Genomic DNA, 14,191 nt, shown 5'->3' with positions numbered 1-14,191 from the left:
CTCTAATCAAGATTTTTTTTTTTTTTTTTAAATTGGACCTGCTAAGCAAAGGTGAAGCCTGGGGAAGATGTGTGAGGCAGGGAGGAACAGGTTCAGCATTTGATGGGATGAGGCCTTATGGTTTATGAACTCACAGCTGCCTGAGGTTAAACTGGTAACCACATCTATCCAACACTGAAGCCCTTTGCCTGCATTCTGGGGATGGGCAGGGTCAGTAGTCCTGAGTGTGATCCCCAAAGAGGCACATCCTCTACATTGAGTTACTCGATGCTGCCCTTGGAAGGATCCCCTTGTCCTCTTGGTGTGTTCTTTGACCATCCCCGTCATAGTCATTGTTGGGATATCCAATGTGAGATTGAAACAAGATGGTTGAAAAATCCCCACTAAATCAAAATAAATGGCAGTACATTTTTTAATCCAGCAGTAGTAAGTTGAAGCAGGTGGCCTGATGCTGCGTGTTCGTTCCTCTGGCCCACGTGCAGGTATCGGTTTCCATGCTATCAGCCTAGTGTCAGTTTCTGATCACAATGATTATGTTTAAACAGATGTCAAAACTCAGCAGGTCCTAGGCTGTAATAGCCTGCAGATATGTACTGTTAGGCCAGGAAACTGGCTTTCATTTTCTTTCTTTTTTAAAAAAATGAGATAGTTGCCAACAATGAACTAAATAGTAAGAAATTTCACCTAAGAAAGCTTTTTCTGGCTTCTCTTTAAACTTCAGAAAGGCTGACAACACAAGGCCACTTTCCCACATGGCAGTAAATGGCTGGAGCCTCGTGGTGGCAGTGAACTGCCAGGCTCTCCCTTGGCCGGTTGACCAGTTCTTGTGGGGTTTGCTTCCTTCTCCCAGATGTCCCACACCTGCCTCTTAGAGGCTTCTGAGTTCCTGCCTCCTGCGCTATGCCAATCAGGTTCCTTAATGAATGAATGACTTAGGGTAAATTGAGTTTGTTCCATGAACACTTGGGTCAGAAAGAAGCACCTACCCTAGGACCTGAGCTACGTACTACTTCTACAGTGGTGGAGCTTAAAAAATAACGAGAGGTTGTAGACACATACAACATTCTGGTCTTGCATCTTTGCTCTGCAGCCAGCCCAGCAAAATGAATCCAGTAGGCAGAGAGGGCCGGGTGGCTTCCTGTGGCCCCTCCTCCTGCCCACGCCACATCCTGAATCAGGATTTTTTTAAAAAATCTTTTTAAAAATTTTATTTATTTTAATTTGTTATATATGACAGCAGAATGCAATTCAATTCATATTACACAATTTTTCTGTCTCTTGTTGTACACAAAGTAGAGTCACACCATTCGTTGTTTCCATACATGTACTTAGGGTAATGATGTCCGTCTCATTCCACCATCTTTCCTACCCCCGTGCCCCGTCCCCTTTCATCCATCTCTTTTGCCCTATCTAAAGTTCATCTATTTCTCCCTCCCATTCTCCCCCACCATCCCCATTATGAATCAGCCTCCTTATATCAGAGAAAACATTCAGCATTTGGTTTTTTGGGATTGGCTTACTTCATGTAGCATTATATTCTCCAGCTCCACCCATTTACCTGCAAATGCCATGATTTTATTCTCTTTTAATCCTGAGTAATATTCCATTGTGTATATATGCCACATTTTCTTTTTCCATTCATCTACTAAAGGGCATCTAGGTTGGTTCCACAATTTAGCTATTGTACATTGTGGTGCAATAAACACTGATGTGGCTGTGTCCCTGTAGTATGCTGTTTTTAAGTCCTTTGGGTACAGACCAAGGAGAGGGATAGCTGCGTCAAATGGTGGTTGCATTCCCAGTTTTCCAAGGAATCTCTGTACCACTTTCCATATTGGTTTCCCCAATTTGCAGTTCCACCAGCAATGTACAAGTATGCTTTTTTCCCACATCCTCACCAACATTTGTTGTTGTTTGTATTCTTAATAGCTGCCATTCTGACTGGAGTGATATGAAATCTTAGAGTAGTTTTAATTTCTCTAATTGCTAGAGATATTGAAAATTTTTTCATATATGTGTTGATTAGGCTCAGCCCTTTCTGCTCCTTGAGCTGTGTTCAACCCCTGCCTTACCTGAGCTGAAGGTGGGGGAGGGGAGCGTGTCTATAACTGCCACCTGGCATGGTCATAGTTCTAGGGGATTGCATCCTTCTGCAGCAAACCTGGATTTGACCTAGAAACTTTGCTGGTAACCATGCATCCCTGGCAACTTTCTCCAGATGAGAGTCCGGAGGGAAATCATGGCTAAAAATGTAGCATCCTTGTCCAGTAATTTTTTATTTTTTTTTTTTTGGTCTTCAAATATACACAACTTTCGACTCAGAATAAAAAATTACAGTAAACATCTATTTTTTTTTAAAAAAGAGTTTCATTGAGATATAATTCACATGTTATATAATTGACCCATATGAAATAGAATTGAATTAATAAGCTTTTTGTGGTATATTACAGGATTAATTTTTTAAAAATTAACAATATAAACATTTCTATTCTAGCCATTTCTAAGAGTACAATTCCTTGGCATCAATTACATTCACAAGGTTGTGCAACCACCACAGCTATCTAGTTCCACAGCTTTTTCATCATTCCTAACAGCAACTACGTAACCATTAAGCAAAAATTCCTCATGGCCCACTCCTCTTCCACCCCTGGTACACTCTGATCTGCTCTAAGTCTCTATGAATTTGACTATTCTAAGAATCTCATATAAGTGGAAACCCACAATATTTGTCCTTTTGTGTCTGCCGTATTTCATTTAGCATAACACTTTCGAGGTTCATTCATATTATAGCATGTATCAGAACTTCATTTCTTTTCTTTCTTTTTTCTTTTTCTTTTTCTTTTCTTTTCTTTCTTTCTTTTTTTTTTTTTTTTTTGGTACTGGGGATTGAACCCAGATTTGCTTTACCACTGAGTCACATCCCCAACCCTTTTTATTTTGCATTTGAGATAGGGTCTCACTAACTTGCTTAGGGCCTCATTAATTTGCTGAGGCTGGCTTTGAACTTCTGATCCTCTTGCTCAGCCTCCCAAGTTGCTGGGATTACAGAACTTCATTTCTTTTTAAGGCTGAATCATGTTCTGTTGTATGCATACTCTACCTTTTGTCCATGCACTTATTTGCTGATGGATACTTGGGTGAATTTTTACCTTTGACTATGTGAATATGGTGCAAGGGAAATGGGTGTGCAAGATATGTCCTCTGTGTTTTCAATTCTTTGGGATTTATATTCAGAGTGAAACACTATCTACTTTTAACAACCTCCCCCATCCTGGCTGCTCACATCAAGCCAGAAAATTAACTCTGATCCTAAAAATAGGCAGCGATCTGGATGTTCTAGGGCAAGTGGACTGCAGTGGGCCCTCTTAGGTGTACCTGTGTGAGTCCTTCGTCTCTTCAAAGCCACGAATGCTGCTGCTGCTCCTCTCTGCAAATGGTCAGACCCCCACAGAGGTCAGTGTGTGCAGCAATCAAACACAACATGCAGGAGACAGAGATGTCCTCCAGGGGCTACTGCTACTGTGTTCCTCTCTGAAAGAGCAGAAAAGAGTACAAATCCGTTCCTGAGCAGAATGGTCCTCTGGGAGGCAGGAGAGAGGGAACTGGCATCCTGAGCTTGTCCTGGGGGCCCCCCAGATCTACTGTATCTGTTTGCTCTAACCACGAAGAGTATCATGGATCTCATCTTATAGATCAGGGAACTGGCTCCCAGTGGACACCTCACTGACTTAAGGCCTCAATTGCCAAAACTGAACATGCAAAAATTAGAAAATACCAGCAGATGATGCAGCCTAGAGAAGGGACACACAAAATGCTGTGGGAGCTCAGGAGGGGAACAGATCACACTGCTTGGGAACTCAGCAGGGTTTCCATGAAGAAGGTGGGTCATGCCGCTGGACTGTAAAGTATAACTTTATCTCCACAAGATGATGGCACAAGAAGAAAGGCAGTAGCAACAGACGTTGGCAAGCCATAAATTGCTTCACAGTACTTTTCTGTTACCCCTGGTTAAATCCCCAAATCAGAGTACTGCTTACTTGGTGGTCCATCCTTCGGGGTGACAGTAGAATTTCCTTAGGTCCTGCAGGGATTTCATATTTCCAGTTACTACTCTGGAAGAAATTCCTCCTGCTTCATTTAACAAGAAGGAACTATATCCTTGCACCCAAATCACTCCCTACATCCAGAGCCTCTCATCAACCCGGTAGCTGTCTCCTCCATGCCAGCCTGTCCCTGTCCTTCCTCCTTGCAATCAGGGATGCCTCTCTCCAGAGAGGCTGGGACTCTTCCAGCCTCTCCTGTTGCTGGATCTATGTGGACTGTGGGAGTGGGAGGAGGGCAGCGTTCCCAAACATTTTCTGCACTAAAAAAAAAAAAAAAGAGAGAGAGAGAGACTATTGAGAAAAATCTTCCCTCCTGGCTTTGGTTGTGGTTAGAGTTTGCAGTAGGTCTGAGGACATCTGGTGACATATGAAAGAAGGCAGAAAGGGAAACTGAAGTTCTGAGTCTTTCAAGACATTGATGTGCCACTTGTCAGGTCGGTGGCGGTGACTTAGGAAAAAGCAGCCCAAGCTGGAAAGAAACATCAATCAGGCGCCTACAGAAACGCCTATCAATCAGTGGGATCTCCTGTCAATCAGCAGGACTCCCTGGCCAATCCTGGAGTTCAACCAACTCCCCTGACCAACTCCAACGGGGATAAGGGACTTTAAAAACACCTTTTCCTGTCCTAAGCCCTTCCCTTCCTGCTGTTAGCCCCATAAAAGTCCATTCCAGTCAAGCTCCCACACAGTTTCTTTTTTTCTTTTCTTTTTTTTTTTTAGAATTTTAATATTTATTATTATTTTTTTTAGTTTTCGGCGGACAGAACATCTTTGCTTGTATGTGGTGCTGAGGATCGAACCCAGGCTGCACGCATGCCAGGCGAGCGCGCCACCTCTTGATCCGCATCCCCAGCCCCACACAGTTTCTCCTCAGACCTTTCTCCTGTCCATTCTGTCCGTCTGATCGAGTTCCACCAGGGAGTGATATCTCAAATAAAGCCTCATTCGCTGGCCTTTTTAAATCTGCCTCCTTTGGTCGCTGCCCGCCTTTGCTGGATCTTCCACCACTAAGTTAACAAACTTTGGAACTGGAACTTGTACATAATTCACTATTGTTTAAGCCACTTTTGGGTGGTTGTGTAGTTACTTGCAACTAGAAGTGTCCTTGCATCTGTCTCTTCTATATCACCTATAGAGAGGAGATGGAGGGGACAAAGGAGGGTCCCGGTCTCTGATGCCAATCCAATAATGAGGATATTGTTTTGAAAAAAAAAAAAAAAAAGGTTTATTACTTTGCTAGCAAAGGAGAAACACAGAGACTCCTGTGTCAAAGGCTGTGTTTCTGCCCATCAGCAGGAATAGGGGGCTTTTAAAGAGGTGACTCAAAGGCTACATTCCACAATATGTTGGCATTGTGATTCAATTGTTAATTTGGAAGATAGTGTTTTCTGAGATCTTCTAGTGCCATTCCCAAAGACTGGATTACTTTATTCCTATGGAGGGTGTGTTCTCAAGGACAGATAACTCTGCCTAAAATGGAAAAGAAAGGTAATACTGTTTCCCCTGAGATTAGGGAGGAGAGATATTAGGGAGGAGCTGGGAGAGAGGAAGAGAAAGAAACATGCCCATTTTAAAAATAAGTTGCAGTGGCTGAGCAGCAAGGGCTAAATTCAAAGCATAAAGTGGACCACTGTTACAGGGCCAGTCTCCAGTTCTGCTAACGTCCTTGTGGGGATTAACAGAGACTTTGGGGTTGTCAGGAATCCATGGCTTTTTTTTGGTGGTGGTGGGGGGGGTGGATTCAGACATTTATCTTTTGACTTCTTTAGTGTTGAGGTCATTAAACTTGGCAGCAGAGGGGAGACAGGGACTTCTCTTTTGGTTGATGTGAATGATGCTACCCTCACTCCTTTCCACTTTCATGTTTCATGAAATTGTGCAGCTCTTACACATGCATTTCTGAAGCTTCTTGTGCCTATTTTCCCATATGATCTTCATACATAATCTTCAAGGCAGGTAGGGCAAATATCATTTGTCCTCTATTTCCGACAAGAAAACTAGGACACAGACTTAAATGACTTGGCCAATCTCACTCACAGCTAATTAGGGAGGCTCAGGTTGCGTGGTCCTGCTCTACTTTAACGTCTGCTATACTACATTGCTGTCTCTGGATGCTGGCAAACTGATTGTGGGAAAATAAATAAATAAATAAGTGCCTCTCGTGGAAACAGCTATGGGTTCACCCTCTATTCTCCAAAAGGGGCAAAGGGCTCAGGAAAGCAGAGCCCCTTTGTCTTCTGCAGGGAGGCCTTACGGATCTCCTTGGAATCACATCACGCTTGGGGCTTTTTGTGCTAAGCAGAGGCAGGGGACTTCTTGCAAAGTTGCCCTTTGCCTCATTTGTTTGCAGAACACAAGCATTTTCAAGCACACTCAAGTCAGGGGCATTTTTTGTAAGTCTGTTAATGCTCCCTACGGAGCAATACAGAACATCTCACCGATACAGAAGACAGGAGCCAGAATGGGATCAGGCCTCACAGAGGAGAGGGACTGTCTGACTTTGGGGACTGTGGTGGCCTTGGCAACCTTCATTCCAGGCTCTTCCACCATCTAGGCTGCACCTGCACCTGCCCTTCCATCCTGCCTTCTCAGGCTTCCTCATTGTTCCTCCCCCCAATCACTTCTTTTCACCTTTGGCTACTCATGACCTTGTCTGGCTTCCTCTAAATTGCCAGGAGAAAAGGACAGTCCACAGAGCCCGGGTGAAAAAAGCAATGGGTGAAAAATGATATGATGCTCTGGTGACATCCGAGTGGGTGAGCTGCTTCACACACACTGCTCTGGCTGTCGTGGAAGAGAGCGGGCATGGTGCAGCCCTCTGTCACCCAGGGCCTCCAGGGACAGCCCTACTCCTTGGTTACAGAGGTGGATGAGAAGGCAAGAGCTCAGGGTCAGGTGGAATAAAGCCCAGGGTCCTGGGCCCAGCCCTTCATCAGTGGGGACAGTTCCTGTAGAAAGGTCTGGGGTCGGTGGCAGACATGAGACTGGTCACGTTGGCCACCTGGGTCTGATTCTGACTGTCTTCCCTCGGCGCCTGTGCCTTTGCCAGACTCACAGACGAGCCCCAAGGGTGGACTCTGCTTGTGGGGACTGTTGGCCTGGGTTACACCTGGGTGTGACCCCGAGCTTCTTCAGATCTGGGGCCTTGTTCATTCTCCTGAAGGTCCCCATCCCTGGCTATATGACAACCTGGCACATAAGAGATGCTGAGGAAATGCTGGAAATTCTACACATGACCCACTGTGGCTCTAACTCTGCTTGTCTGCGGGGAGATAAATCAAAAGTGGGATTTAAAAGACTTACCAACAACTTCCCTCCTAAATCACTCCCAAGCCCTTTGTAGCTCCCAGAAGCTCTAGGTTTAATGTTTTCTTCCTGGTCCCTGAAGCTCCAAGTTCCTGGCCTAGCTTCAGAAGAAGGGCCAGGGTGTGGCTTCATGTAAAGAACCTGTCCTCATAAAGTCAAAGGAGGCTACCGACGAACTGTGAACCCAAATGAACGCGAAACCTAATAGGGTTTGGCCACTGGGTGGGATTAGACTATTTTTAGATGAGCTATTTTAAAATTATCCCCCTGCTTTGCATTCATATTTGTAATGCTTCCCTGAAACTGTCATTTGTCAATATTCTGTTTCATTTCATACCAACCTGCTGGTAAAGGTGTGATGTGAACACATTGCCCGCTTTCTGAGTGAGCGTGGATCAACTGCTGACCCGCAGGCCTGCTTCCTTGTTGTTGAGGTTCGTTAGAGGGAGGTTCGAGCTTGCTAACCAGCTAAGCTTCAGATAAAGGATTGGATAAGAACAAGTGCCATTGCTCCCTCTGGCTGAGCTTCCTGTTCAGCAAAGCTGTGCTCAATGCTAAGCCCAGAAGTAGAACTAAGATGGATGGGCTGATGTTTGACAAATGCTTTTTAAATGAACAAATAAATGAATAAGAAAACGGGAATATGGCTGAGGTTTAGGCTCACCACAGCTCTCTGTAACCTGCCCCCTCCACAGCGGCCCCCACCCTTGGACAGCAGTGTCCTCATGTTACCTCCGGGACAGGCTTTCCCCTCTGGAACAGCATCCAGGTTGCCCTCCAAGTTCCTGTGGTCAAATGGAATTTTGGGGAGTGGATGGTTCACCCAGAACGTAGGAAGAAGGAATCCTCTAGAGGTGGACAATCAAACACTGGCAAATGGGTCACAGGACCATATTTTTTGAGGGGTGGGGGAGGGAGGGCAAGGAAGCTTCTTGGGATTCCAACTGTGTCACTTCAGCCCCGGCCAGAGATAGCAATGGCACTTGTTCTTACCCAATCCTTTATCCAAATGAGCTAAGCCGAGGCAAAGATACCTGTACAGATGGGGAATCTGAGACCCTCTTCTCACCAGCAGAATCCCTGTAAACGGCAAGTCTGGTCCTATCATTCCTCTGCTGTAAATATTGAAATATGGCACTTGGTGACTTTTTGCTCCTATCTTTCTCTGCTCAGCCTCTCTCCACATAGGCCCCCACTCACCCCGATCTTTTGGCCACACCAGGAAAAAATTGTAATCATGTTGTGACATCTATGCTTCTGTCTCACCGTTTTCATTTCTTGACACCCACCTTCCAGCAGGCCAAAGGAACCGAGGATCCTGGTGGCCTCTCCCTCTCCCCTTCCTCTGAGGCTTCCTGTCTGTTCTTCCTCTGCTGGGAATTCCATCCCCACCTCCATTCCAGGAAACCTTGCAGGCTCTTCCCTCCCTCCTGAGCAGCAAAAACCTTTCTCAGCCGTGTCCTGACCTGCCAGGACAGTCATTTTTGGGTTGGTCACTAATCCTTAGGATAAGAATCCTCTGCGACTTTCATCTCAGGGCCCCTGGTGATTGGCACATATGCTTGCTGATGCACAAGCCAATGCAATTTGTGCCATCCCTGAATCAGCATGTAACAACCTCTAGGACTGCAGGCTAGTGAGGGGGATTTAATGAGCCAGAAATCTTCAGTGCTTGATGGAGGTATTTGTGATCTGACAAAATGCTGCCAGGACCTTCCTCTGCCAGGATCGCTCTCCTTCTAGACAGTGCCATGCCTCACTTCCTCCAGTCTCTCTGGATTAGCAAAGCCTTCCCTGGCCACTCCATATGTCAGTTAGCCCCTACCCCCAGCACCCCCTATTCTCCTGTCTCCATTACCCACTCTGATCTTGTTGCCACCAGACATGCCTGTTTGTTTACCATCTGCCTCTTTGTCACCCATCAGAGCGTAAGCTCCGCAAGGGCAGTGGTTTTTCTGTTTTGTTCCCTGCTGTGTCCCTAATGCCTGATATGGTACCGGATACGCACACAGTAGGTGCTTGTGTCGATGAGGTGAATGAATGAATGTGCACAGACAACAGCAGAGAATGTCACCAGAGGACACTGCTACGTCTTCCGGTTTCCTTGAGTTTCCCAGAGTTTATTCTCAACGTGATAGAACTCATTAAATAATAGCTTATAGGCAGGATCTGTGGCACACCGAGGTTAATAGCGATGGGTAGAGAGCGGCAGGCATAAAAACAGCCTCTCTCAGCTTCAGGCAATATGCAAAATATATTAGAAAAAGGTTCCCACCCTGGGTCTGGAATGCCAATATTGTATGTGAAGAAACAAGATCAGAGCAAACAAAGAAAAATGAATTCTAATAAATCAGAGAAGAGAGAGAAAGACTCCATCTCTCCAACCTTTTGATGCTACCAGCAGATCTTTGATGTTTGCTCTAAATTCTATGAAACCAAAGGCCCTGAGCCAGGAGAAAAGGCAAATGGCAATAGATAAGCTGAAAACTGGGCTTTTATTTTAAGCAGCCACCCAAGGGACAGGCACGATTTCTGGGAGATTCAGCCCCTTCTCACAAGAGATTTGAGCAGGAGAATGGTGGGCCTGGGTCTCGCAAGCCACTGCCTCCCTCCGGGCTGAGTTCCTGTGGATGGGAGAGCGGGGGAGTCTGAGAAACTGAATCCCAAGGTCTCTTCCACCTATACTGTTCTGTGACTCCGTGTATTGACAAGGGTTTTCAATTTGTCCTCATTAATGAAGAGATTCAATTAACCAGGACATTAAATTCCCTGGGTGTTCTGGATAATTGGATCTTTACTAAAATAGCCCACAGATTTTGTTTACTACATTAAAAAATAAAAGTTTTCTTTGGTATTAATTGATGCCTGTAGGGAATATGCAAGCATTGAACTGTAACAGCTAGGAGTTTGGCTAGAAGTTATTCTTTAAAGCAGAGATTCCAGAACATTTTTAACAGTGAACCTTAAGTTTTTTTTTTTTTAAAAGCAAATGTTTTATATTACACATACACACACAGTAACAAAGGTTTTGTGACATAATACTGAACTTTGCCACATGACACAGAAAGCATTTTCTATTCTATTTGGAAATACTATTCAATCCACTAGTTGATTTTGGGATCCATAATTGGAAAGCAGAATCTTAAAAGGGCCATAGGACTCTTTCTGCTCTTCATAGAGCTCTGGCAATAAGATGCCCAAGACATCTGGGGCTGTCATTTTGGCAGTTTTTGATCATGAAACTGAGGGCACTGTAGTGACCTTATTGGGTTTACATTCTAATTCATACCACTTGAAATGTCTTTGGCATTACCTGGGAAGTGATGCCGTGTAGCACAGTGGAGAGAAAAAAGCACCAGATGAAGCATCAGAGATTCTGACTCCTAGTTTGGGCTCTGTCACTATCTGGCTGTGTTTACTTGAGTAATTCACTTAACTTCTCTGAGCTTTTAGCTACCTTCCAATGTGGGAATGCCTGCCCTATGACTCCACAGGGTGGTTGTGAGAAATGAAAGCAATAAAACATATTGAAAAGGAGCAGGAGCAGTTGATTTACAAAGCCTCTGGGTTGTGACACCTGCTTGTGTCAAAAGATGTGTCACAAATAGGATGCATTATTAACAATGGCCTTTTAGATCTTCAGTGAACATTTTAAATATATTTTAAATATATTAAAAATTAGATGAAGCTGGAGTTTTAAAGAAATATTTGAGAAGATAGTATATGATGTTTTATTGCATATCAAGTAAGGGAGGCCTATTAGCCTTCTTTTGATTTGTTTTTTGTTAGTGCTGGGGATGGAACCCAAGGCCTTGTACATGCACACGTTTTACCACTGAGCTACACCTGCAGCCCCCTATTATCCTTCTAGATGAGGATTATTTTCTCAACATGCTAATTCCTCCATATTCCTGTTACATCTTAGATTTTTTTCTTTTTCCCCTCCCTTCCTATCTTCAGATTGTAAAAGGTGGCCAGATGTCTTTCAAACCCAATTTATCCTTTCTTGAAAAAAAGTAATCCAAGAAGGATATCTATTTTATTATTATTATTATTTTACAAAGACCAAAATTTTGAGATTCTTCAGACCTAGCATGTGACTGAAAAATTGAGTAGGTAGATCATCGATTGGTGTGTCAGAGACCCCAAGCCTCTGGGTGGTGGGCATTTCCTTTGCTCTTTGAGACGTGTTTTTGAGTTGAAAAGGGAACAGATTTCTGATAGAGGCTGCCTGGAATCTCCATCAGAGAGTATGGCGGCACCTGGGGTAGCTGTGTGGATGGGAAAGTCAAACTGTTCATTCACTGACACATTTCTGTGTGTGTGTGCACTTGTGTGTGAGTGTGTGTGTGTGTGTGTGTGTGTGTGTGTGTGTGTGTGTTACTGTGGATGGAACCCAGGGCTTCGCACACGTGGGGCAAGTGCTCACTATCACTGAGCCCCAGCCCCAGCTCATCTCGCACATTTTCTATTGAGCAAAATGAGAGGTGGGTGGGGACCAGAGTCACTGTTTAGGGAACAGTCACCTGGTTGATGAAGGTAAACAGAAATGGTAGAGGGTAAGACATGCTCTGCAGTACCCAGTGGTGGCAAGCATTGAGGAATTTGTGCCAGAATGTAAATCAACTGCTCCTGCAAAAGGGAGTCCTGCTAGGAAAAAAGGCCAGTCGATCTGAACACTGTATTTAATGGTGTGGTTGCTTTACACTCTGGCTCAAGCTCCCTATTTTGTTGTACAGCACCAACAGTTTGGGCGCTGGCAGTAGGTCTGCTGCAGGCCACGCTTCGAGTAGCTCTGCTCTAGGGGGATTATTTTTATTTATTTATTTATTTATTTTTGTACTAGGGATTGAACCCAGAAGCACTTAACCAGTGAGCCACATCCCCAACCCTTATTATTTTTTATTTTGAGATAGGGTCTTGCTAAGTTGCTTGGTTGGCTTTGAACTTGTGATCCTCCAGCCTCAGCCCTCGGAGCCGTGGGATTATAGGTGTGTGCCACCACCCTTGGCTCTAGGGGAATTCTTTTTTTTTTTTTTTAAATAAATTTTCTTTTTTTTATTTCTTTTTTTTAAGAGAGAGTGAGAGAGGAGAGAGAGAGAGAGAGATAATTTTTTTTTAATATTCATTTTTTAGTTCTCAGCGGACACAACATCTGTGTTGGTATGTGGTGCTGAGGATCGAACCCGGGCCGCACGCATGCCAGGCGAGCGCGCTACCGCCTGAGCCACATCCCCAGCCCCATCTAGGGGAATTCTTACACAACCTGTACAGGAGACAAGTACAAGGATCTTCCTAACAGTTTATAGTAATTAAGAAAGAAAACAACCCAGAAGTCCATACATAATAGCACAGAGAAGTGATCATGTTGTAATCCTACAATGGAGTCCTATACAGCAGAAAACGTGAATAAATTACAGCTACACACTGTAGTATAAATGAATTTTAAAAATACTACTGGGCAAAGAGAACAAACTGAGATGCGTACGGTTACTATGGTTTCATCATATGAAGTTTAAAAGCAGGCACACTACACAGTCTCCTGGCTAGGGATCCATCACAAGTGGATTGATACTATAAAGGAAAGCACAAGAATGAGGGACTTGGGTCAGGTGGTGGCCTGCTCTGAGATGGAAGAAAGGGGGAGAAAGCCACAGGGAGGGCCCAGCAGGAGGAGCTTCTGGGGACTGGCAGCCTTCCACACCCAAAGCTGGGTGTTGTGCACGGGAACAATTCACTTTTATTCTTCTTTAAACTGCACATATGTGTGATATTATACTCTTTTGTATGACTTATTTCACAATGAGAAAAAAAAAACTTAAAATCTATTTAGGCAAAGCTAATAATCCTCCAGATATTAACAAAAGGGAGAGTAGAGCGTGGTTGAATAATCTGAGCCTCCAAGGAATTAGAACTTTTCCAAATGTGGCACCCTAATGGTCTGGAATGGCCCTGGGGAGGAGTTGCCATCCTCCTCCCCAACCACTGCCCCCTGAGCAGGGGACAAGTAACTGGACTGAGATGTGTGGACCTCATGCTCATAGGGCCCTAGGGTCATGACTTACCTGCTCTATGCCTCTCCCTTCCTGCACCATGATCTTCAGGATTTAGCCTGCTTTTCTGAGTTGCCACCACATACTTCATTTCTTCTAGCTTGCCTATGGCTGTCTGGTGGGCAGGATGCAATAATCCTGACTTGTCAAGTTTTGATCCCCCTACATGTGGCACCAGTCCCTTTGGAACTAACAGTGTGAAAGTACTAGGACAGTGTAGAAACCTTTACTAATACCACCTCCACTCACTATCTGTTGACCTTTTTAGGTAAGGTTTATCATCTGCCTGCTGATGTTCATTTTCTGTTCCAGCTGGTTTGCAAACACATTCTTTTTTGACAGCTCTGGTTTGAAATGTTTGGGCTCACATTGCTCTGGGTAAACACATTGTCAAGTCTTTTTTTAAATCCCTAATGTTAGATGGTTTTTCTTGCTTGCAGTTTGGTGTCTATCAACCTTAGAGCCAGAAAGTTGAGAGTTAGGAGGGACCTTGCAAGTCAACCGTCCAACTTCTCACCTAATGAAAGAATCATTTGGAAGCATCTCTGATCACTGGTTTCTGAGAGTTTGCTTTTTAAGGTCATTGCTGTAGGCACAACGCATGCCTTTGTTTATAAATTCCCTCATAACACTTTGCAAAAATTTTCATTTTGTTTTGGAGAGTCAGAAATCAGCATGAGCAATTCACAGTTAGCTAATTAAATTAATATGAGCACAGACTCTTGCAAA

The sequence above is a fragment of the Urocitellus parryii genome, chromosome 12 (genome assembly GCF_045843805.1).
Source record: "Urocitellus parryii isolate mUroPar1 chromosome 12, mUroPar1.hap1, whole genome shotgun sequence".
Lineage (NCBI taxonomy): Eukaryota > Metazoa > Chordata > Mammalia > Rodentia > Sciuridae > Urocitellus > Urocitellus parryii.
Note: the sequence above shows the minus strand (reverse complement) of the source record.